Below are 23,416 nucleotides of genomic sequence, written 5' to 3' on the forward strand. Positions count from 1 at the left end.
GTCACAGTTCCTAAAGAATATTGGAATCATTCAACTTGAGGTTCAGCTATACCACACTTAGACATATAGTAAAGGACTCTATAGCCTACTACATATGGTGAGATATGCTCATTCACATGTTTATTGCTGTTGTACTCATAATAGTCAGAAATTGGAATCAACTTAGAGATCTGTAACTGGATGAATAGATCAAGAAAATGTAGTACAATTGCACAATGAATTACTCTGATGTTAATAAAATTTAAAGGTGAATTGATGGTTCTATAGAAAATCTCAAGTGAGGTAAACCAGAACCAAAACGACATATATGGTTTGCATTCATTTATATATGGATGGAAGCATCTAAGTCTTTGTTAAGCAAGCCACAATTCATAAAACCACACAAGTTACATAAAGAGAAAAAAAATGTAGAGAGAAGGGTATTCCAAGGAATAAAAAATAGAACATTATAGGTAGGCATATGTAGGGTTTGGGTGTGAAGACTAAATAGAGAAGGAGAAGGAACAGGAAGGGCAGAAAAGTGCCTATGGGGAGAGACAATTTAAAACTAAGGTCCAATTGTGGGGTCAAATGATAACCTACCACAGTAGAATCTTCTTAAAATATATATGCATATGAAAGAAATACTAATGAAGTCACCAAATGAAGGGCAAAGTAAAACCCCAAATTGACACCACACAATACTTTGAAACCCCCATTGGCAGGAAAGGGTTACATCAAGGTGAGTTGTTGGCCAAAAGGGACATATGGAACCCCACAAATAAACAACCCAGGCTATTGAAATGTTATTTGTTTTCCACAAAACAATGGCAATTTCCTATTGCTTACAATAATGCCTACATAAATCACTGAACCAGGAGAAATCAAGCTGATGCTTAAATAGAGATTTCACCTGAATGTTCTAGTGCTGATGGTACTGGAAGACAGTCATACTACCAATGGAAGAAGGTAAATATTAATACAGCAACAAAGCCTTTAGCGTATAATAGTAAAGTGTCTGCAACATATACTGGTATAATAGTTTCACAAAAGTTCTGAGAGCAACCAACAAATATTTTTGTTGGATTTAAGGACCAATCTGTAAGTTGGCACCCATGGCTGACACTGTTTCTAAGTACCTGAGAGAAGTTGGACCATTGGCCTACAGTAAACCAAATAGTAATGCCGCCTTAACTTACATAGCAATAAAAAATCTCCTAATGTCATTCTGCTATACTCATAGAATAGTGTCTTGCTCAGCAATCATCAGAGAAGCATTCTCCTACAACAGATAGGAAATAACAGAGACCCATAAATGGACAATGTATAAAGGGTGAGAGATCCTTAAAATATTCTAACTTGATTGGATTGTCTCCATGAAATGCCTCCCTCTTGAGTTCAGAGAACTCATCAACAGAAATTATGGAACACCTGTAAGATCCTGAGAGGATAGAAGACATGGAAGAATCAAAGCCTTCTTATACAACAGACCTGACATGCACTGGGCCTACAGAGGTCTAAACCAGATGGGGTCCCATTAATGAGTGTGAGAAAATGGCAAAAGCTCCATCTGTCTCTCAGATGCCATCATCAATTGGCAAACACTTTCAAAGGAGAAATCAGTTTTCTCAAAGAGAGTCTCAATGAGTACACACACTGTACTTCATTGCAAGTCCTATACCCACCAGTAGATTGTCAACATAAAACAAACTCAATGGTATTTTGGGAGGGTTAGGACTTTGACTTATATATTGATTTTTGATTTTATATTTTATGAGTGATTTTTGCTTGTGTGACTGAGTGGGTCTCCTTATCTATATGTGATTTGTAGGCTTTATCTTGTTTCTGTTTTTAAATTCTGATTTGATTATTTGTTTCTAGTTGTGTCTTTTTTTCCTAGTAAGTAGAAGAGTGAATACGTGTAAATTTTCTTGGGTTGGAGTTTAGGATCTGAGAGGAGTTTGGAGTGGGAAAACCATGAACAATATATATTACATGAAAAAATATTTATTAAAATATAAATGGTAAATAATAAAAATGGTAAAATGAAAAGCACATTCCTGATTTTCTGGGTAATATTTTGTACATCACATTGATTTCATTGTTTTCTAGCTCTGAATCCAGTTCAACAAAATGAAATAGTATACTGATTATTGTCTTTGCATCAGCATACACAAACATATAGCCAATATTGTAAAGAAAACACACTGATGGGGTGATTCAAAAATTAAGCTCAATATTACAAGAATTTTTTCAACTCTGAAAACTTTATGGAATGTCAGACATTTAGGTAGAATCAAGTAAGTATTATAATTATATAAACTTTGATAAGGAAACTTCCTACAAATGAATATATAGAAAAACAATCATCCTTCTGTTTCTATTTTGTGGAATACTTTGAGGAGTATTTATATTAGCTCTTCGTTGAAGGTCTGGTAATATTCTGGGCTGCAACCATCTGGCCATGGGCTGTTTTGGTGTTGTTTGGAGGTTTTTAATGACTGGCTCTCTTTCCTCAGGGGTTATGGGACTGTTTATATAGATTATCTAATCTTGATTTAACTTTGACTGGAGCCTTTCCTGCTTGGAGGTAAGTAGGGCTATGACCTGCATTAGAGCAGGGAGATAGAAAATGCTATCTATTGTGAGAACAGGCCTCCTTTGTCCCTGTGTAGAGCAAGCCTTCTGTGTCCCTATGTCCCTTGTTAGGACAGACTTCCCGGAAGAGAGGCTGGCTTTGGTGTTCAGGGGCAGGCACATCAAGTGTATCTGCCATGGTTTCAGGTGGAGGTACAGACCAGAAGGACAATGGGGCTCAAGCAGAGAAGGATAGACCAAAAGTCTGCTGTGCTCTAGGAATTTCAGATTGTGTGGCTATTGGAAGGTGTCTCACCTTCATTCCTCTAGATACAGACCTCCTGTGAGACAGGTAGGCTGTGGGACAAGGGGGGCAGGAATGACAATCTGCCAAGGTTTCAGGTGGAGGTGCACATCAGAAGGATTATGTGTCTCATGCAGAACAGGATACATAGATGGGGTAAGAGAATCTAACCTATACTGTTTAGGAGTCTCAGGTCTGATAGAATTTGGGATACTGGCAGTGTGAGAATGGAGATCTCCCTGGAATGGCATTTTGGCTTGATCCAAGAGGGCTTAGTCAGCAGGGAAGACAGATTTGGTAAAGTAAAGGTTACCAGTATAGTTCAGGATTCTGATGGAGGTGAAGGAGATGTAGCAGGAGAATAGGGGTTCACCTGGGATGGCAGACTACTTGGGAAAGCTTGACTTGGCCTACAGGACTCAGAATGCATGGAAGGTGGGTGTAGGAAGCGAGGCTTACTATATGTTTTGGCACTCTAATGGAGGTGGAGTATAGTCATTGTGGGAATGGAGGTCTCCCTGGGATGGCAGGCTGAATGGTTCAGGAGTCTGGTAGAGGGGAGTCGGGGGCGGGGGGAATCCTTATTCCTTTTCTTATATTGTACTGTCCTCGCATTTTTGAGATGAAGCATTTTATCCATGGTGGATTGTGGTTTAAAACTCGCACTGCATGTGGGCAGGGTCAGGGGCTCCCGTGCACCGAGGTCGCTGCTGTCCCTGGGGCTCAGCGGCGCGGCTCAGCTGATGGTTCTATCTTGCCAACACTGCACAGCCGAGCAGTCCCAGGAAACGCGGCTGCAGCAAAGAGAGGGAGCCTTGGAGACGACTGGGACCGGGATAGCAGTGACCCAGCATGCCCAGTGGCCGAAGCTGAGTCTCCGGGGCAGCCCACGAGGGCTCAGGTGCACGGACCGCCACTGTAGAGAGCGCACCCCACCGACCACTGGAGCAAGGAGAGTGCCCCGTGGACAGCTGTAGCAGGGAGGGGCAGAGAGGCTTTCCATGGTGGGAGTTTCCCACTTACACAAAGAGAGTCAAGAGTTCCAAGAGACACATGGAATCAAAGACATGTAAATTTTATTGCCATAGTAGTTGTATCTGGGTGTGAAAGCTCGCCCACAAAATGCCAGGAGGGGCTCCATTATACTGGGGAGTGCGGGAAAAAGGAGGGGCTATGGAGATGAAAATATAGATATTCATGCCCTGGACTTTAGGTAATTCATTAATATGTAAATCTTGAGGCAGAGACCTGTTAGCCATGCCCTCTACCCGTGCCTTACATGGCCACTATATGGTTGAAATGGAGACTGCGTGTTAGGTCTCTGGGTTCTGGGGGCATGGCCAAACACCCCAGGATTTCTACAGCCCAACATCCCACCCTGTTTTCTTTCATAAAAGAAGGGGCATCTCTGAAGGTGTAGGAGATATATGTAGGCCAGATGTGGGGATGTTACTCCCATGTGACAAATGACTGTGGCCCTCTCTGTGGGAGGGGACTGTGGAGGGCTGAAGGTGAGAGAGCCAGAGGCCTAGGAAAAGCTCGAATTGCCTTTCATCCCAGAGGTTTTCCAAACCAGGGTGCCGGGGTTCTAGAGCTCTTCTACCAAGCATCCAGCCTTACTCATAGCTCACCGCCCCACAACTCCCTCTCTTAGGAGAGGTGTCACCTGTAGTGAAAATTTTGAATGAGGAAGTCAAAAGAAAACACTACACAGGCCAGGGGGTGTAGCATAACCAAGCCAAGGGTAATGGGCATTGAGGGTTGGATTGGGAAAGCAAGGAGTCATTGAATCAATTAAATACATGTTGTATAATTTGAGAGTAATGACATCTGATTAATCTAAATAGACATTATGATTTCCTCACTAACAAGGCACTTCAGCTATGTGACTTTGGCAAGAGTTCATCTGTGTCTGGAAGGTCTGGGTTTGTCTTCCATCTCAGCGTGTGTTTCTGTGTCTTAGCGAGCATCTCTGGGTCTTCAGTCAGATGAGATGGCTGGGAGAAGGCAGCTTGGCAGGTTCCAGAAGGTGGCGCTGTCTCTGGATCTCAGTATCAGTGTGTCTCTGGAGTCTGCAGTCTGACGAGGTGTCTGGAGAGGAAGCAGCTTGGCATCTCAGGCAGGTTCCAGAAGATGGTGTTGTCTCTGTTGGATCTGTGGGTATAATCACAGGGAAGCAGCATCTCCGGTGGGGAGATATCTGGAAAGCCTGGATATTGAGCATCAAATTACTCTGGGAAAGGCAAAGGTGTTTGAGGAAATTTTAGTCCTGCAAGGTATCTTTGAGTCTATTTTTTGGATGGCTGAAGGAGAAAAACATTGTGTTCAACAGTTTGTTTGTGAAAGGAAATTAGTTGTTAATTAAAAGCTGAAGGATGGTGATCAGCATGTTGATTTAACCTGTGGAAGTAGATTTAGATGACTTTCGAACGTTGAAGAAATTTTAAAAGTTGAAGAAAGTGTTGGACATATATCACGAGTATTAGAGAGAAAAGGAAATATTAAAACAAAAGGCAAAAAATTTTTGGTTGAAAATCACGAACGTTGTTGTTTCATAGGTTCCTGTTAAGGAAAAAAAGAAACATCTAAATAAAAGCAAGAAAATTTTGGGTTGAGAAGCAGAAATGTTACTGTAGGTATTCCTGTTTGGGAGAAAACTATTAATGAAGGGCCTAAAAGCAGTGGGGGAGGGGCCTGCTAGAAGCCAAGGCATTCCACCACCCCCCTTTGTTTTTATTAGAGAAAGAGAAGAAAGGCCAACTTTGAAGAAAAGCTCAAAGCTAGAAACATAGGTGTTTGGTAGGAGAGTCAGAAGAAGTAAAGTTCTGTGTCAAGGTCTGAGCCATGGGAGGAAGACACCTAGAGCCTAGTATAGAGCCAGCAGCTCCTGGGAGAAGCTGGCAGGCAGCTCTCAGTCGGAGTGGGAGGGGAAAACCTCTGCTGGCAGGCAGAGTGCAGCAGATTTTTGGGGGTGGGGTAAAGAAGGAAGATTAAGGAATCTCTGCCATCTTGTCTTTGTCTTAGAGAACACGTGGAGAGAGAAACCTAGTCTTTTGAACTAGGCAGGAGTTAGACTGTAGTTAACAGTTAGAGAAGAGACATTAGCCAGGAACATGAGAAGGAGAAAGAGTGGAGGTGGACAGAGAGAATTGTACTCATGGTTTTCACAGGCGCCAGCTGGGAGCGCTTTTGGAGCTGGCTCTGTACACATTGTCCACCACTAACAGTGGGGGGAAATGATGCCGCATGCGCCTCGGAAGCATGCGGGCATGAGGTTGTCCACGTCTCCTGTCTGGAACAGATGTCTCGGGGAGGCGGAGATCACAACAGTGGAGCAGAAGTGGGCACAGAAAGCTTGACTGTGTCTCACACTGCACCAAGTAGATGAGGCAGGGATCGTACTCGGGTGGAAATAGACTCAGATTTCCACGTGGGCGCAAGGCTCTTGAATGGGAAATCTGTACTCTGGGCCCCAAGCACCACAGGTGGGGGAGCACAGCAGGACAGAGACTGGGTTGGGGTGTGCATGGTGCTGTGCTTGGACAAGCCAGTGCGCTGATTTGGCCTCCATTCTGAGGGTCTACGGATGCGCAGCAGGATGGAGGCAGGGAACGCACGGGGTGCACTGAGGAAACAGGAAGAGTATAGATGCCATGCCCTGCTGGAAGTACTTGCTTGGCAGTAGCAGCCCTTTCTGTGGGTGTCTATGCCCCTGGTGCCAGCTGTGGTTTAAAACTCGTGAGGCGTGTGGGTGGGGTCAGGGGTGCCCGCATGCAGCAGTCGCGGCCATCCCTGGGAAGCCGAAGTGTAGTCCGAGGTCCCTGGGGCTCAGTGGCGCAGCTCAGCTGATGGTTCGATCTTGCCAGCACCGCATGGCCGAGCAGTCCCAGGAACCGCAGTTGCAGAGGAGAGAGGGAGCCCCATGGACTGCTGGGACAGGGAATGCCGGGACTCAGTGTGCCCAGAGGCCGCAGCTGAGTCCCTGGGGCAGCCTGCAAAGGTGCAGGGACTGCTGCTGCAGGGGAGAGTGCCCCGTGGACCACTGGAGCAGGGAGAGTGCCCTGCAGACAGCTGTAGCAGGGAGGGGTAGAGAGGCTTTCCCCGGCACAAGTTTCCCACTTACACAAAGAGAGTCCAGAGTTCCAAGAGACATGTGGAATCGAAGGTATTAAAGTTTTATTTTCATGGTGATGGCTGTATTTGAATGGTGTGCTCTTCCACAAAATGTCAGGAGAGGCTCCATTTTATTGGGGAGCTGGGAAAAAAGAGGGGCTATGGAGATGAAAATTTAGATATCTATGCCCCAGCCTTTAGGTAATTGATTAATATGTAAATCTTGAGGCAGAGACCTGTTAGCCATGCCCTCTACCCGTGCCTTATATGGCCCACTATATGGGTGAAATGGAGACTGTGTGTTAGGTCTCTGGGTTCTGGGGGCATGGTCAAACACCCCAGGATTTCTACAGCCTCACAGTGGATAATATTTTTGATGTGTTTGTGGACTTGGTTTGAGAGTATTTTAATCAGAGTTTTTATCTATGTTTCTACAAGGAATTAATTTGTAGTTCTCTCTCTCTGTTGAATCTATATGTGGTTCAGAAATCACAGTAACTGTGGTCTCATAAAAATAATTGGGCAGTGTTCCTTCTATTTCTCTTTAGCGGGATAGTTTGAACACTGGCATTAATTCTTGTTTGAATGTTTGGTAGTATTCTGCTCTAAAACCATGTGCCCCTGGGCTTTTATTTGGTTGAGAGACTTTTAATTATTGTTTCTATTTCACTAGTCATTATAGGTGTGTTAAAATTGATTACCTAATCTTAAGTTAAATTTCCTAAGTGGTAACTTTCAAGATAATTATCCATTTTTTAAAATTTTTCCAATTTTTTGAGCACATTTTTAAAAGTATGTCCTTATGATTCTCTAGATTTTCTCAGTTATTAAGGCCTAGGTAAAATACTAAAGCCTAGATGGAATTTTAATCCCTAGGTAACTTCTGACTAGCCTGCTATTATAAGGAAACTTGCTCATATGTTTTTGAAGTTACTAGGAAACTTATTAATGCCAAGGTGCTTACATATTTTCTTATGTTCTGTAGTATCAGAAACAACCACATAATAATAATAATAATAATAATAATAATAATAGAATCCAGTACAACTACTTTGTATAGTTATCCACAATGAGCATGGATTGGGACCAATCATGCAATAGCACTTCCTGCACTTACATTTAAGTTTTTATGATATTTACATTTATAAACTGACCCTGGGTTACACCCCCCAATAGAAGAGAGACACCTGCACCAATATAACAATCCATTTGGAATAAAACTTCCATTTTGAGTAGAAGTTGAGTAAAGTTTAATTTTCCAAAACCCCTCTGGGAACTGACATTCAATTTGGCAGAAAGAGACATATACTTGAGTAAGCTGACATCCTGCTTGTCGAACTAAGACATGAATGTTAGAAAAGGTAAGTCTTCTGCCACAGTTGAATACCCCAATGTATGGGAACAAGATAAGTGCACTACAAAGACACATTCCTAAGAAAATACTCTATCCATAAATCCTGATTGATGGAATAACTTGTCAGAGAGTTTTGTATGTCTCAGACTTTAAAACTCTGTAATAAATTGACTCAATGTCATGGTCCAGCTTTTGAACCTGAATTGTGTCCCTGATTGATCAGTTTTGGGGTGTGGCATTCAATAAACCACCCCAATCGACTAAGATTTCTGTCTGAGTTGTTTGTGTGGCAACTTCCCCCCAACAAATGTCTATTATTTTGTTTCCATTTTTATTTCTGATTTTATTAATTGGGATATTCTCTTATCATTTTAGTTAATCTGGAGAAGGGTTTGTCAATCTTATTTATTTTCTCAAAGAACAAACTCTGATTTATTCTTTGCATTTTTTCTCTTGAATTCAGCCCTGGATTTGATTTTTTCTTTCTATCTAATTTGTATGGTATTAATTTTTATTCTAGCATTTAAAGGGTTCTTTTATGCTCCTAATACAAGATCTCTATACTTTTTTTATCTACTTACTTAATGCTACGAACTTGCTTCTTAGAACTGCCTTCAATGTGTCCCATAAGTTTTGGTATATTTTGTTTTCATCTCAACTCAATTCTGATAACATAACTTTTCTCTTAATTTCAGTATTGACGCTTTTAAATTTAGTGAATTATATAGTTTGCATGTGTTTGTAAGCTTTCTGTTCTTTCTGTTCTTGTTATCCAGCCTTACTCAATGGTAGTCAAACAGGATACAGAGTTTTATCTCAATGTCCTTATATCTGATGAGACTTACTTTCTGTCCAAGTATGTGATAACTCATGGAGAAATTTTGATAAGTGCTTGAAAAGAAGGTATATTGTTTTTTATTTAGGTGAAAAATTGTATAATATTTTCTGTCATTTTAGTGTATGAATTGGTTTCACTCAAGTGTTTTTCTGCATAGTTTTTGGCTGACACAATTTCAGTATCTATATGGTAAGTCTTTCTTTGATAATTATATGCCATCCTTCCATAATTCTTCTGATCAGTTTTAGTTGGAAGTCTATCAGATACCAACATGGCTACAACAGCTTGCTTCATGAGTTCATTTGCTTAGAATAGCTTTTTTCATCCTTTTATCCTCATGTGATTTATATTGGTCTTAGTTTGAGTTTGACTGCTGTGAACAGACACCATGAAAACAGCATCTCTTATGAAGTACAACATTTAATTGGGACTGGCTTACAAGTTCAGAGTTGATGTCCATTATCATCAAGGTGGGAAACATGGCAGCATCCAGGCAGGAATGGTGCTGGAAAAGGTAAGGTTTCTAAATCTTCATCCAAAGAAATCCAGAAGACTGTTCTCAGAAAGCTAGGAGGAGGGGCTTGAAGCCTCCCCCCACAGTGACACAGTTCCTCCAACAAGGCCACACCTCCTTTAACAAGATGACTCCTCCTAATAATGTCACTCCCTAATCAAAGCATATTCAAACCACCAAAATATCCTTGATGCTCGGGGGTTTTTTCATGAATGTAGTAGAAGTATGGATCTTGTATGTGAATTCATTCTATTTTGTCTTTTTTCTTTGAGGCAGGAGGGCATTGTTGTTGAGAGTAGTCAATGAACAATGATTTTTGATTCCCATTATTTTTTTATGTAGTATAGGCTTTTCCCTCACTCTTTTGAATTTCTAATATTACTTATTCCAGGTATTTTCTTCGGTGTGTTTCATCTTTTCTGCATAAAGTTTTTCATTCAGTTCCTTCAGTAGGGCTGGATTTATAGATACTGCTAAAACTTAGTTTTATCATGAAGTGTCTATTTTTATCCATCTATTATACATGAGAGTCGTTTTGGATATTGTAGTTTGTACTGGTATCTGTGGTCTATTAGAGTTTGTGTAATTCTATACTGACACCCTGCCTTTTAATATCTCTATTAAAAAGTCTGGTATTTTTCTAATAGTTTGACCTGTACATATTTGTAGCTACTCAGTGGCCACAGATTGAAATGGCCCATGGGTCAGTCAATGGGTTCTCCAAGAGAGAGAGTGTGTATGGATGGGCAAGAGATGCAAAGAATAGAGACAAGACAGGGCGTCTTATCAAGTCTCATTTATTTAAAGGCAATTATGGATATATAAGCACACGAAGGGGAGTGCAGCTTGAGACATTAAACAACAACTCCAGGATATGTCTGAGATAAACAAGAGTGTGCTCAACTGTTGTGAGCTGTTTGCAAAAACATCATGCTAGAAAAACAAGTCTCTTGTCAGGCTGAATAAATATCAACCTTCAAATATATGGTCACAAATGCCTGCATAGATGATAGCCACCTTCATCTAGGATTTGGCTCCCAACAATATATGAACTGGGTTCACCAGAAAAAGAGGCTAGAAATGAAACAGAGAAAGAGGGGTGAAAAAATAGGAAGCCAAAGCAAAGTTCTCTGATCACAGCTTAAAGTTTCACATTCAACACTTGTATATATAGGGAAAGCCCAGGGGACCTGTCCTTTGGTTCAGCTGTATTAAGTCACAAAGCAAGTTAGTGTCCTAGATTCTTGGTTGAGGAACTAGCAGTGCAAATAATCAAGGAACAAGCAAGGCAATAAACAAAGTCCCACATCCCCTGGTCTCTGTTTCTAAGGTGCTAATCAGAATGATCAGGACACCTGAGCTTACTTCCCTGTCCTAGTCCAAAGTCATATTCATGCCTGAAGCCAACTTTTTGTTCCAGCCTAAGATTTATCTTCATACCTGAACTTACTTCCCTGCTCTAGCCAAAAATTAGAATCCTGCCTGAGCCTACTTCCTTGTCATGGCTCAAGGTCAGATTCCTGCCTGAGGCCCATTTCCTTGTCCTTGTCCAGTGTCATGTTCCTGCCAAGGAGCCCAAAATTCTCTCCACACATTTTATTTGTTCATTCTTTCTTTACTATTTAATTTTTAATTTTTTATTGGTTATTTTATTTATTTACAATACAGATGTCATCTGATTTGCCCATTTCCATTCCCTAGAATCCCCATCCATTCCCCCCCTCCTTCTTTTTGCTTTCATACCTAACAAGGGAAACAGTGTCTTTCTCTAAACAGAGACACAGGAGGTTCTTCCTAACAAGAGACAGCATTGTGTGACTCCCAGAAGACTGCCTATAACCCAGGTCACAACCAAGGTGGCTAGACACAGTCAGAGTACCCAGATCAGTTAATACTAGGGGAGGGGCAACCTTAAGAATGGAAGCTACAGAACCCAATTCATTTCTTGAGCATCAGAACCAGGTTCACCCACCACAGCAAGACCTGAATACCCTAACATGACTGAAAATGAAGATGATAAGCTAAAATCCTGCTCATTAAGATGATAGAGGCCTTTAAGGAAGATACAAATAACTCCTTTGAAGAAATACAGGAAAACACATGCAAACAGGTAGAAACCCTTAAAGAGGAAACAAATAAATCCCTTAAAGAAATCCAGGATAATACAATCAACCATGTGAAGGAATTGATAAAATTAGTCCGAGACCTAAACATGAAAATAAAAAAAAAACAACAATGATAAAACACAAATGGAAGGAACCCTGGTGATACACAACTTAGGAAAGAGAATGGCAGCTATAGATGTTAAGTATCACCAACAAAATATAAAGAGATAGAAGAGAGAATCCCAGGAATATAAGATGCCACAGAAGATATTGACACGTAGATCAAAGAAAATACAAAGTGTAAAAAGCTCCTAACTTAAAAGATTCAGGAAATTCAGGACACCATGAAAAGACCAAGCCTAAAAATGAGAGAAACAGAAGAGAATGAAGATTCCCATTTCAAAGAGACAGAAAACATCTTCAACAAATTCATATAGAAAACTTCCCTAACCTAAAGAGAGAGGTGTTTGTAAATGTAAAATAAGCCTACAGAACACCAAAGAGATTGAACCAGAAATGAAAATCCTCTCATCAAACAATAAAACACTAAATGTACAGAAAAAAGAAAGAATATTAAAAAGCAATAAGGGAAAATGGCCAAGTAACGTAAGTACAGTCCTATCAGAATTATACCAGTCTCTCAACAGAGACACTAAAAGCCAAATGATCCTAGACAGATGTCCTCCAGACCCAAAGAGAACACAAATGCCAGCCCAGGCTACTAAAACCAGTAAAATTTTCAATTACCATTGATGGAGAAACCAAGATGGTCCATGACAAAACCAAATGTAAACAATATCTTCCTATTAATAAAGACCTACAAAGGATACTAGAAGGTAAACTCCAACCCAATGAGCTACACAAAAGAAAACAGAAGAAATTAAATATCTCACAAAAAACAAAAGGAGAGATCACACATACCTAATACCAACTCCAGCAACAGATATAAGAGTAACTTAACAATCATTTGCTTTTAATATCTCTCAACATCAAAAGGAAAGGAAGGAGTCAAAGTATCACTATTTGCAGATAATATGGATAAGCAACTCACAGAATTCCATCAGAAAACTCCTACAAGTGATAAATAACTTCAGCAAAGTGGCTGGATAAAAAATTAACTCAAACAACTGAGTAGCCTTCCGTCATACAAATGTTGAAAAGGCTGAGAAAGAAATTAGTGAAACAACACATTTCACAATAGCCACAAATAATATAAAATATCTTGGTGTAACTCTTACCAAGTAAGTAAAAGATTTGTATGCCAAGAACTCCAAATCCCCGAAGAAAGAAATCAAAGAAGACCTTAGAAGATGGAATGATCTCCTATGCTCATGGATTGGTATGATTAACAGTGAAAAAACTATCTTATCAAAATCAATGTACAGATTCAATGAAATCCTCATCAAAATCTCAACAAAATTCTTCACAGACATGGAAAGAGAAATTTTCAATTTCATATGAAAAAAACAAAAAATCTAGGATAGCCAAAACAATTCATAACAATAAAGTATCTTCTCAGGGAATCACAGTTCCAGAGACCCCAAGCTGTACTGCAAAGCAATAATGATTTTTAAAAAAACACATTTTATTGGTATAGAGACAGACAGGTCGATCAATGGCATAGAATTGAAGATTCAGAAATAAACCCACACACTTAAGGACACTTGATCTTTGACAAAGAAGCCAAACACAGACATAAAAACAAGAAAGCATCTTCTATACATGGTGCTAGTCTAACTGACAGTCTGTATGTAGAAGAATGAAAATAGATCCATATTTATCACCTTTCACAAAACCCAAGTCCAAGTGGATGAAGGACCTGAACCTAAAACCAGATACACTGAATCTAATAAAAGAAAAAGTGGGAAAGAGGCTCACACTCATTTGCACAAGGGGAAATTTCCTGAACAGAATGGCTCAAGTTCTAAGGTCAATAATTTATAAATGGGACCTCATGAAACTGAAAAGCTTCTGTAATGCAAAGGGTAATAGGACAAGTCAGCAGCCCACAAATTGCTAGTGGATCTTCACCAAACCTATATATGAGAGAGGGGTAATATCCTAAATTTACAAAAAATACAATAATTTAGACACCAATAACCCAAATAATCCAATGAAAAAAGGGGTACGAAGCTAAATAGAGAATTCACAACAGATGAATCTCAAATGTCCTGTGAAGCACTGAAAAAATGTGCAAAGTGCGTAGCTACCAAGGAAATGCAAATCAAAAGATTTCTGAGATTCCACTTTACACCAATTAGAATGGATACCATTAAAACTTCAATGGACATCAGATGGTGGTGAGAATAACTAGGCTGAGGAAGACTCTTCCATTGCTGGTGGGATTACAAACTGGTACAACTATTCTGGAAATCAATCTGGTGGTTCCTCAGAAAATTGGAACAACAACATGTGCTCCACTATGTTCATAGTAACCATATTTGTAATAGCCAGAAGCTTGAAACAATGCAGCTGTCCCTCAACAGAAGAATGGATACAGAAAACGTGGTTCATTTACACAGTGGAATAATATTCAGTTATTAAGAACTAGTACATCTTGAATTTTGCAAGAAAATGGATGGAACTAGAAAATATCATGCAAAGGGTAGAAGGAATGGGATGAGAAATTGACAGAGGGGGTGACTGGGGGACTAAGGGGCAGAGGCAAAGGTTGTAATGTAATTAAATAAAATAACAAAATTTCACTTTTACCCTAGGATAGAAGCAACGTCTATGTACTTACAAAAGAGAGAATGAAAAAAAAGGTAGAAAAAGGAACTTAATAAAAAACATTTGACACACATATATGACTATCTTAGCATACTAGGCTGTTCATAATTTTTCCAATTTAATTAGATATGCTCTACTTATCATACAAAAACTAAATACTTTCAGTCTTTCCATCTATAATTCTTTTGGAGTTTTGTTCAGTTAATCTGTATACTTATAGTTCCACTGTTTACACATAATTTTATTACAACTTTATGCCAATTGATTTTATATTGTTAAGCCATTGCTATAACTGTTGATGCACATTTCCCATCAGACAAAAGATGTGATAAATTTTACATACATATTATATGAAATAATCAGGATATAAAATATCTTGACAAAAGCACTTATAGTCCATATATCCATTTACTTTAATTCACTTTAATGTAACATTTTTGCTGATGGTCTTTGTACTGAAGTGTGACTTGAGCTCCTGTTCTCAATTAAGTATGACAAGCAAGCAGAGTCTGATTAGATATACAAATGGAATTATCTGAAAATAACTGGGAGAATTAAAAATCTATTGAACATGAACATGATTTTCTATCCCTTGGTAAAGCCAAGCATAATTTGAAAATCTGAGGCTTTAAATATTTTGGTGTGAGCATTTCACCACTTTGTGGATTACATATAGTAGCTGTCAATGTATTTCCTTATCATATTCATGTTCAAAACTTCAAGCAGATGCCATAAGAATACATCCATAATATTTAGCAAAATGTACTATTTTTCACCTTGATACACTATAATTTCTAATAGAATACAAAAAAATAGGAAATAACACTATTAGACAATTTGAGGAATTTGTTGTTCCTATAATTAAGAAGTGTTTATTTTTCCTGTTTCCTGAATGTGGGGAAAGTAAAGAAAAATAATAAGATGTGATCTTATTAGATTTATCCATACAGATAAAATCTGAGTTGCATTATGTCCTAAATTGATTTTTATCAAAACAATTCTATACATAAATTCAGCTTAAGAATGTATTTTAACTGGGCTGGAAAGATGATCCCATGGTTAAGAGAACTCATTGCTATTTTGAGGGATCCAAGCTCAGTTCCTACCAACCCATATTGGACTTCTGTCAATAGCCTCTCACCCCAGTTATAATGAACCCAAGGAACCAAAGCCCTTTTCCACCCTCCTTAGGCACTCTACTAATGTCCTCAAACCCACACACAGACCCACATGTGCAGATATAAATGAAAAGACCACATAAATAAAAACATGATGTTACTTAAACGTTCAGTTTTTCCCCTCAGATCTTAGCCAAATTGGATGTGAAGGCCAAAGGGAGACTGTAAAAGACAACAAAAACGTAAAATGTCATGAAAGGGATATTTGTCTCATAACAAGCATTTTATATAGCTAAAATAATATGCTTACTGCATGAGGTAGTAGGACATATATTTTTACATTGATTTTCTTAAAATTTAATAGACTAAACTTCTAACTTTGAAGTCATGGAATACTATCTCTAACTTATTGACAGAAATTGAATTTTTTACAGTTCTTTCAATTCACTTGTGTCAATAAGAAAAACGATTTCAATGATAGTAAATGGAATAAGGATATTGTTTATTAAATTTATATCATTTATGCAGATCATATCAGATTATGTCAACTATGGCAAAAATAATTTTTAAAATGAAAACAATCTAAGAACAGATTTTAGGAAATTACTCACCCTAAATACACAATTACAATTACTAACAATTACTAACTAACTACAAGTGACTTCAGAAATTAAAATGCTAGCATTTGTCAATTTGCATAGAAAGGGAAGGCTCCAGGACTGACATTATTACTGATACTATGGTATGGTTGCAGAGAGGAGCCTAGAGTGACTGTCCTCTGAGAGGCAATACAAGCAGCTAAAAGAGACAGATGCAGATACTTCAACCAAAGGACTGAGTTGGGAACCCCTGTGGTTGAATGTGGGAAAGGCTCTACAAAGTTAAACAGGAGGGCTTCTACCCCATAGGAAGACCAACAGTCTCAACTAAACCTTTCCCCTGAGATCTCTCAGACAGTGAAACACTAACCAGGCAGCACAAAATGCTGGACTGATACCCCTTACAGCTGACGGATTCCTGGTCTGGCCTCAGTGAAAGAAGACACACATAACCCTTGAGAGACTTAGGCCCCCAGGTAGTGGAGAGGCCTGGTGGTGGGGGACATCCTCTTGGAGATAGGGAGAGGAGGACTGGGAGGAGGAACTGTGGGAGGGCAAATTAGGGGCATATTGACTGGACTATAAAAAATAAATGTAATGGAAACAAAAACCAGCACAACAACAACAATAACAGAAAGCTCAGGACTACTTACCTAGTAAACTACAGTGTCCACATTAGGGAGGGGATTCCAGAATCAATTAATAGTCATGGCATTTCCTATAGACATTCCCACAGGCCAATCTTATTTGGTCAATTCCTCAGTTGAGTGTCCCTTTTCTAGTAGACTCTTGATTGTGTCAAGGCTGACAGTTAACACTAAATACAAGATGTAAAATCATACAATCTAATAAGGTAGTAGAATATTTAGATGTTCATGCTATTGAAGTCCTTGGTTTTCATAGAAATAGAACCAAAATATTAGTGGCATTTGTAATGGTATCAGGATATTAGATATGCACAATTTTAACAGATACAATAATTTTGTAGAATGTCCTGTTTTATATATGAAAGAAAAATGTTTATTCATCAACACTTGTTAAAGAGTGGTTTGTAAGGACCATCAAGATAAATGTGATGGTATATTTCTTTTTCATTTATGGAGAAAGCTCACCCTTGAGCAGAATATCAGCAAATATGCATTTTTAGCTAAGTAGGAGCAAGTTGAGTCAATGAATAGAAAATCATGAAGAGAAACTCCCTAAAGTGTTGAATGTTTGTGTGTGTGTGGGTGGGAGGAATGTTTGTGAGTCAAGGAGGTTCTGATAAAACTGTCCTACAGTATTCATTCTGGATAGATAGGCTGCGGGAAAGGAAGAAGACACATCAGTATCATTTAAGGGGTTGTTTACTCAAACTAGTTTTTAAATCTCTGAAAAGCTTAAGAAAATACATAGCCTGGCTAAAACATGGAAAACAAAGGAATTTTAGCTAAGTGCTACTTTTCTAAATGAAAACATACTGAACTTAATAAAAAAAAAAACAGAAAAGAAAATTTCCCAAACCTGAAGAATCATATGCCTATAAAGGCAAAAGAAGCTCATAGAACACAAAACAGATTGGACTAGAAAAGAAAAATTCTGGCCAAATAATAATCAAAACACTAAATATACAAACCAATAAAAGAATTTTAAGCAGCAAGAAAGGAAAAATGCTAAGTAACATATAAGAACAGATCCATCAGAATTACATCCAATTTCTTTTTTGAGTCTCCAAAAGCTAGAAATCCTGGACAGAGGTATTTCAGACACAAAGAGACTACTGATATCAGACTATAGATAACAGTAGACTAACACACTACCATACTCAGCAAAGCTTTCAGTCCATATAGATGGAGAAACCAAGGTATTCTATGACAAAGCAAAATTCAAGCAATACATCTCCACTAAACCAGCCCTACAGAGGATACTAGAAGGAATACTACAACCCAAAGAGACTAACTATATTCAAGAAAAGACAAAAAAATAAATAATAATTTTTGGTTAAATTTAAACCAGTATAAAAGAAACACACACAGATACACACAAACACAGTCACACACACCACTACCAACATCATAAAAACAGCAGTATTAACAATAATTGGCCATAAATATCTCTCAATGTCAACAGACTGAATTTCTCAGTAAAAAGACAGAGGCTAACAGAACAGATATATAAATAAGAACCATCATACTGTTGTATACAAGAATCACTTCTCAGCAAGTAGAGAGTAATTATTTCAGTATAAATGGCTGGGATGAGATTTTCTAAAGCATATGGATCCAAGAAACAAGCTGGAGAAGCCATTCTAATACCCAATAAAATAGACTTTCAACTGAAAGAAATAAAAAAAGTCTGGGAATGACACTTCATGTTCATTAAAGGAAAAATGTTCTAATAGGACATGTCAATTCTGAACATCTATGCCCCAAATGTAAGGGTACCCATATTAGTAAAAGAAACATTACTGGCTCTGAGAAGTCTGCTATCCCAGGGGAACCTCCATTCTTCCACTGCTTCTCTCCTCGCCTTCATCAGATCTGAGACTCCTGAATCATATAGGTGAACTTCCCTTCCCCCACCCATGTCCTCAGCAATCTGAGCATTCTGGACCAAGCTATGCTGTGGTAAGCAGTCTGTAATCTCAGGGGTACCTCCATTCTATGCAACCTCTTTAGCCACATTCATCAGGCCCAAGGCTCCTAAAACACACAGACCTGCTGATTTTGAACCATAGAGCCCAAGGATATCTATCAGAGGCCTGCCACACCAGGACCATAGACGTTCACACCCCTCCCAATATCTATTACAACAAGAACATCCAGTCCACAGACCAAAATGATCCATGTGACTAAAGGCCCTTGAAAGAACACGATCAACAAGAGCCAAGATATTTCAAGAAAAACCCAAATTCTAACATTATCTATCCACAAATCCAGCCCTAGAGAAAATACTAGAAGGAAAACTCCAACCCAAGAAGGATAACTGTATCCAAGAAAACACAGGAAACAAGTAATTTCATACCAGCTCTAAACAAGGAAGGCACACAGAAACACACATACACACACACACAAAGAGAGGGGCAGTGATAGAGAAAGGGAGAGGAACAGCACAGTGACAACACACTAACATCACCAACATTGAAACAACAGGAAATAACAACAATCACCGGTGATCAATATCTCTCCATGTCAATGGAGTGAATTCCTCAATAAAATACACAGGATAAGAGAAAGGATGAAAGAACAGGATCGATTATTCTGCTGCATACAAGAAACACACTTCAGTCATAAGCATTGACATTACCTCAGAGTAACAAGTCAAAATTTTTTTCCAAGCAAATATACCTAAGAAGAAAACTGAAGTAGCCATTCTAAAATCTAATAAAATACACTTTCAACAAAAATTAATTTCAAAAAAAGTCAGGGAAGGACACTTCAAATTCATCAAGGTGAAAGGTCCACTAAAATGATATCTAAATTCTGAATGTCTATGTCAAAAACACAAGGTGACCAATATTTGTAAAAAAAAAAAATGTTGAAGGTAAATCACACATTGAACCCCACACATTAATAATGGGAGACTTCAACTCTCCAATATCAGACAATTGACAGGACAACCAAACAAAAACTAAACATTGATATAATGAAACTTTCAGATATTATGAATCAAATAGATCTAACAGACATCCACAGAGTATTTAACCCAAACACAAAAAAAATATGCCTTCTTAGAACCACATACATCCTCTTCCAAAATTGAACAGATAGCTAGTCAGAAAAGAAGCCACAAAGGATAATGAAAACTTAAATAACAGCTTCTATCTTATCAGACCACCATGATTTAAAGCTGGGCTTCTATCACGGCCTTCACAAGTTTAGAATTGCCACAGCCCTTCTACAATTAGAGAAGTGAGGAGATGACAGAGGCAGCCCTGCTTATCCACTGAAGGCCTAAAATCAGCCATAGGCCTAAAATCAGCAATATGCCTGTCATACATGTATACTAACACCAAGTCTTGGGTCTCAGTGGAAAAACATTGAAACAGATGGCTATAAGCTAATGTAAACAGGCAGCATTTCTGGAAATTTACAAGCCTGAGTAGTCATAGACCTTGTAAATAGGTAGCCTGGGCAGACAATACCAACTTAGATAAGGACAATCAAGTCATAGGCAGAGTCATAGTGACCTGTCCCCTGAACTTTCACCCAGTCAATACTCTGTCCTGAAAGATATCTGTATTCCCCCTGAACACCCACGCTCCAGTGTCACCCTCCTCCCCATGTCCTGCCTTTCTGTTTTTATAACCCCTGTGTGAATGAATTACTATTTGAAATAAATAAATAAATTATTAAAAAAGAAAGAAAAGAAAATATTTAATTGGAATTGGAGTATAATTTCAGAGGTTTCTTCCATTATTATCATGGTAAGAAGCATGGAGGCATACAGGCTGACATGATACTGGAAAAGGAGCTGAGAGTTCTATATCTTGACCCATAGGCAGAAGGAGACTGACCTACTCAGCAAAGCTTGAGCTTATATAATATTGCAAAGCCCACATTCTCCAGTGACACCCTTTCTTCACCAAGGAGACACCTAATCCAACAAGATCACAACTCTTAATAATGACACTTCATCTGTGCCTTTGGGGATCAATTACATTCAAACTACCACACCTATCTTGGTAAATGCTCACATATATTCATAGATGATAGATAAACATATAAAAACAAGGATGGACAGACACAAATATAGATAGATGATAGAGAGATTGGTACATGTATAAGTACATATACTCATACAGATATGTAGATAATCGACACACAGACATATGGAGTGATAATCTAAACACTAAATCATAGTGCTATTTACTTCATAAACCAATCCTGAGCAGTTTATTCTCCTCATTTAAGACAGAAGTATTAGACATTTTTCTTCTACAGTCTTCTACAAACACAAAAACACACACAAACACACATATACATATACACCAAAATATTCATTGAATGTGCATACATTTGATTAATAAATTTGCTTTCTTTTTTGTGGCTATTTTTATGGATTACACCCTGAAAATTCTGTCTCACAATGTATACTTGGTTCAGCTCTTAGCATATACTAACTGATATTTATAATCTACTAGACAGAAGTGCTACAAAGGTATTTGTGCTGTTGAAAATATTTAGTCATACACTCTTACCTCCAATGTAAATCTTTTGAAGACATATCAGTAGAAAGGGATATTCCAAATGATGCTAAACAAACTATCATGAGGTGGAAAACAAAAGAGTACAGGAAAGAGATTTTCACATAAAATATATATTCATGTGAAAATTGGTTATATGATTACATTTATAAAATAAAATTACATACAGTATAGAAAATAGAAGATATTTAAGCAGTGCACTGCAAGCTTTTGATGCAAGTAGATTATTACCATAGCAACCAAAAGTATCAAGATGTCCACTTCTAAACATAAAAGAAATAACAACACCAAGGAGACAACAACAGCAATCAAAAGTAACCATATCATTTGTGGCATCTTCAGGAGGATGTGAAACAATCTGAACACTGTTCCAAGAGCATAAGTAGGAGCTTGTTGCATTGTCAGCTGTCCAGATTTGTGTTCAACCATCCGTGCCTTGGCAATAAGGTTGGAATCACACCATTGATGAAGAATGCCATGAAGATGATGACTGCAATTCTGTATTCTCTGTGCTGGAGACCTCAATCCTGAGGGGAGGATTGTTACATTAATCTTTGTCAGCACTGTGTAAGTGTAGTATCTCTTTGAGCAATCTGAGAGACCTGCTTGGCCAAAAGGTAATAACAGAGGCCATTTGGATAAAGACATTAGTATAGAGACCCCACATAATGAGAAATGACTCTTTGAAGTTCTCTTAGCCAGAAGTGAACTGTGAAAATCCCATTAGTTAGAAAGAATGTGTGTGGGGGCTGGAGAGATGGCTCAGCAGTTAAGAGCACTGACTGCTCTTCCAGAGGTCCTAAGTTCAAATCCTGGCAACCACATGGTGGCTCACAATCATCCATAATGAGATTGGATGCCCTCTTCTGGTGTGTCTGAAGACAGCTACAGTGTACTCATAAAATAAATAAATAAATAAATAAATAAATAAATAAATAAATAAATATTTAAAAAAAAAAGAAAGAATGTGTGTGAGGCATCCATGAGCAGTGTGGGCATTATTAAAGGCCTAAAATTCAGACAACAAATGCCCCCAAAACTATTCAGAAATTTATGCCTAGGGATCAGTGGGTCAGAGGTGAGATGTCTTAGTCTTACAGAAGGGCATGGGGAAGAAATGAGACCCCAAAATCTGGAGAAAATCCAAGGATCCCAGGGTCAAAGGGGAATTATTTCAAGGTTTCCTGGGGAAAGAGTAGAAGTTTGTGAATTCTTTATTGAGGTAAACTAACATTGTTCCTTGAGTAGAGTTAAAAATTTTCATATTGTTTCATTGACATGTAATCAGTGTCCTAGTCCACTTCATTCAGTGGAGCATATTCCAGCTACTGCATGATCAGATTCTACCTCCTCATAATTGCATCTGTCCAATCTAGTGAATGTGGTGCCAGTTCATGCAAGAATCTGAGTATTTGTCAAAAATCTAGATGACAGTCCCATGCTAGTTCACCTTTGCAAGCATATGTTCAGCTGCAAGGTCTTTGTATGAATGATGGGAGACACATGATTTTGGTTTTGGCCTTGAGGCAGTGAGCTTTTGTACTAACCTGTACTTGCAATGTGTGGGATATGTTACTCTAAGCCTGGGTGGTCCTATGGTTGCTCAGGGTGAGCTAAAACATTTAGGGCCTAAAATTTAAGTGAAGAATGCCTGAGGATCCTGAATCAGAAGAGGAAAATACAAAATCCTTCATAATCAGAAAGGCATACATGAGACAACTTGGGCAAAATGAGATCTGAGGACTCCTTTTAAATAATAGGCAGTAGATGGGAATCCATTTTGTCACAACAAAAATCATCTAAGGCACAGTTAAATATACCTACAAGGAAGCTCTTTGGATATTGGTGGTCTGTAGCTCTCTATTACAAAGGCGAAACCAAGAAACTTTGGTTAGAAAAGAAATAGTTGGGTTATAATTAGGGAAGGGGAATACACTAAAATCCAATTCAGTAAAAGAGGATATACAGACTTATTTGGGTAGGTGGAGACATATCCAACT

Source organism: Grammomys surdaster, unplaced genomic scaffold, assembly GCF_004785775.1.
Source record: "Grammomys surdaster isolate TR1022 unplaced genomic scaffold, NIH_TR_1.0 222, whole genome shotgun sequence".
Taxonomy (NCBI): domain Eukaryota; kingdom Metazoa; phylum Chordata; class Mammalia; order Rodentia; family Muridae; genus Grammomys; species Grammomys surdaster.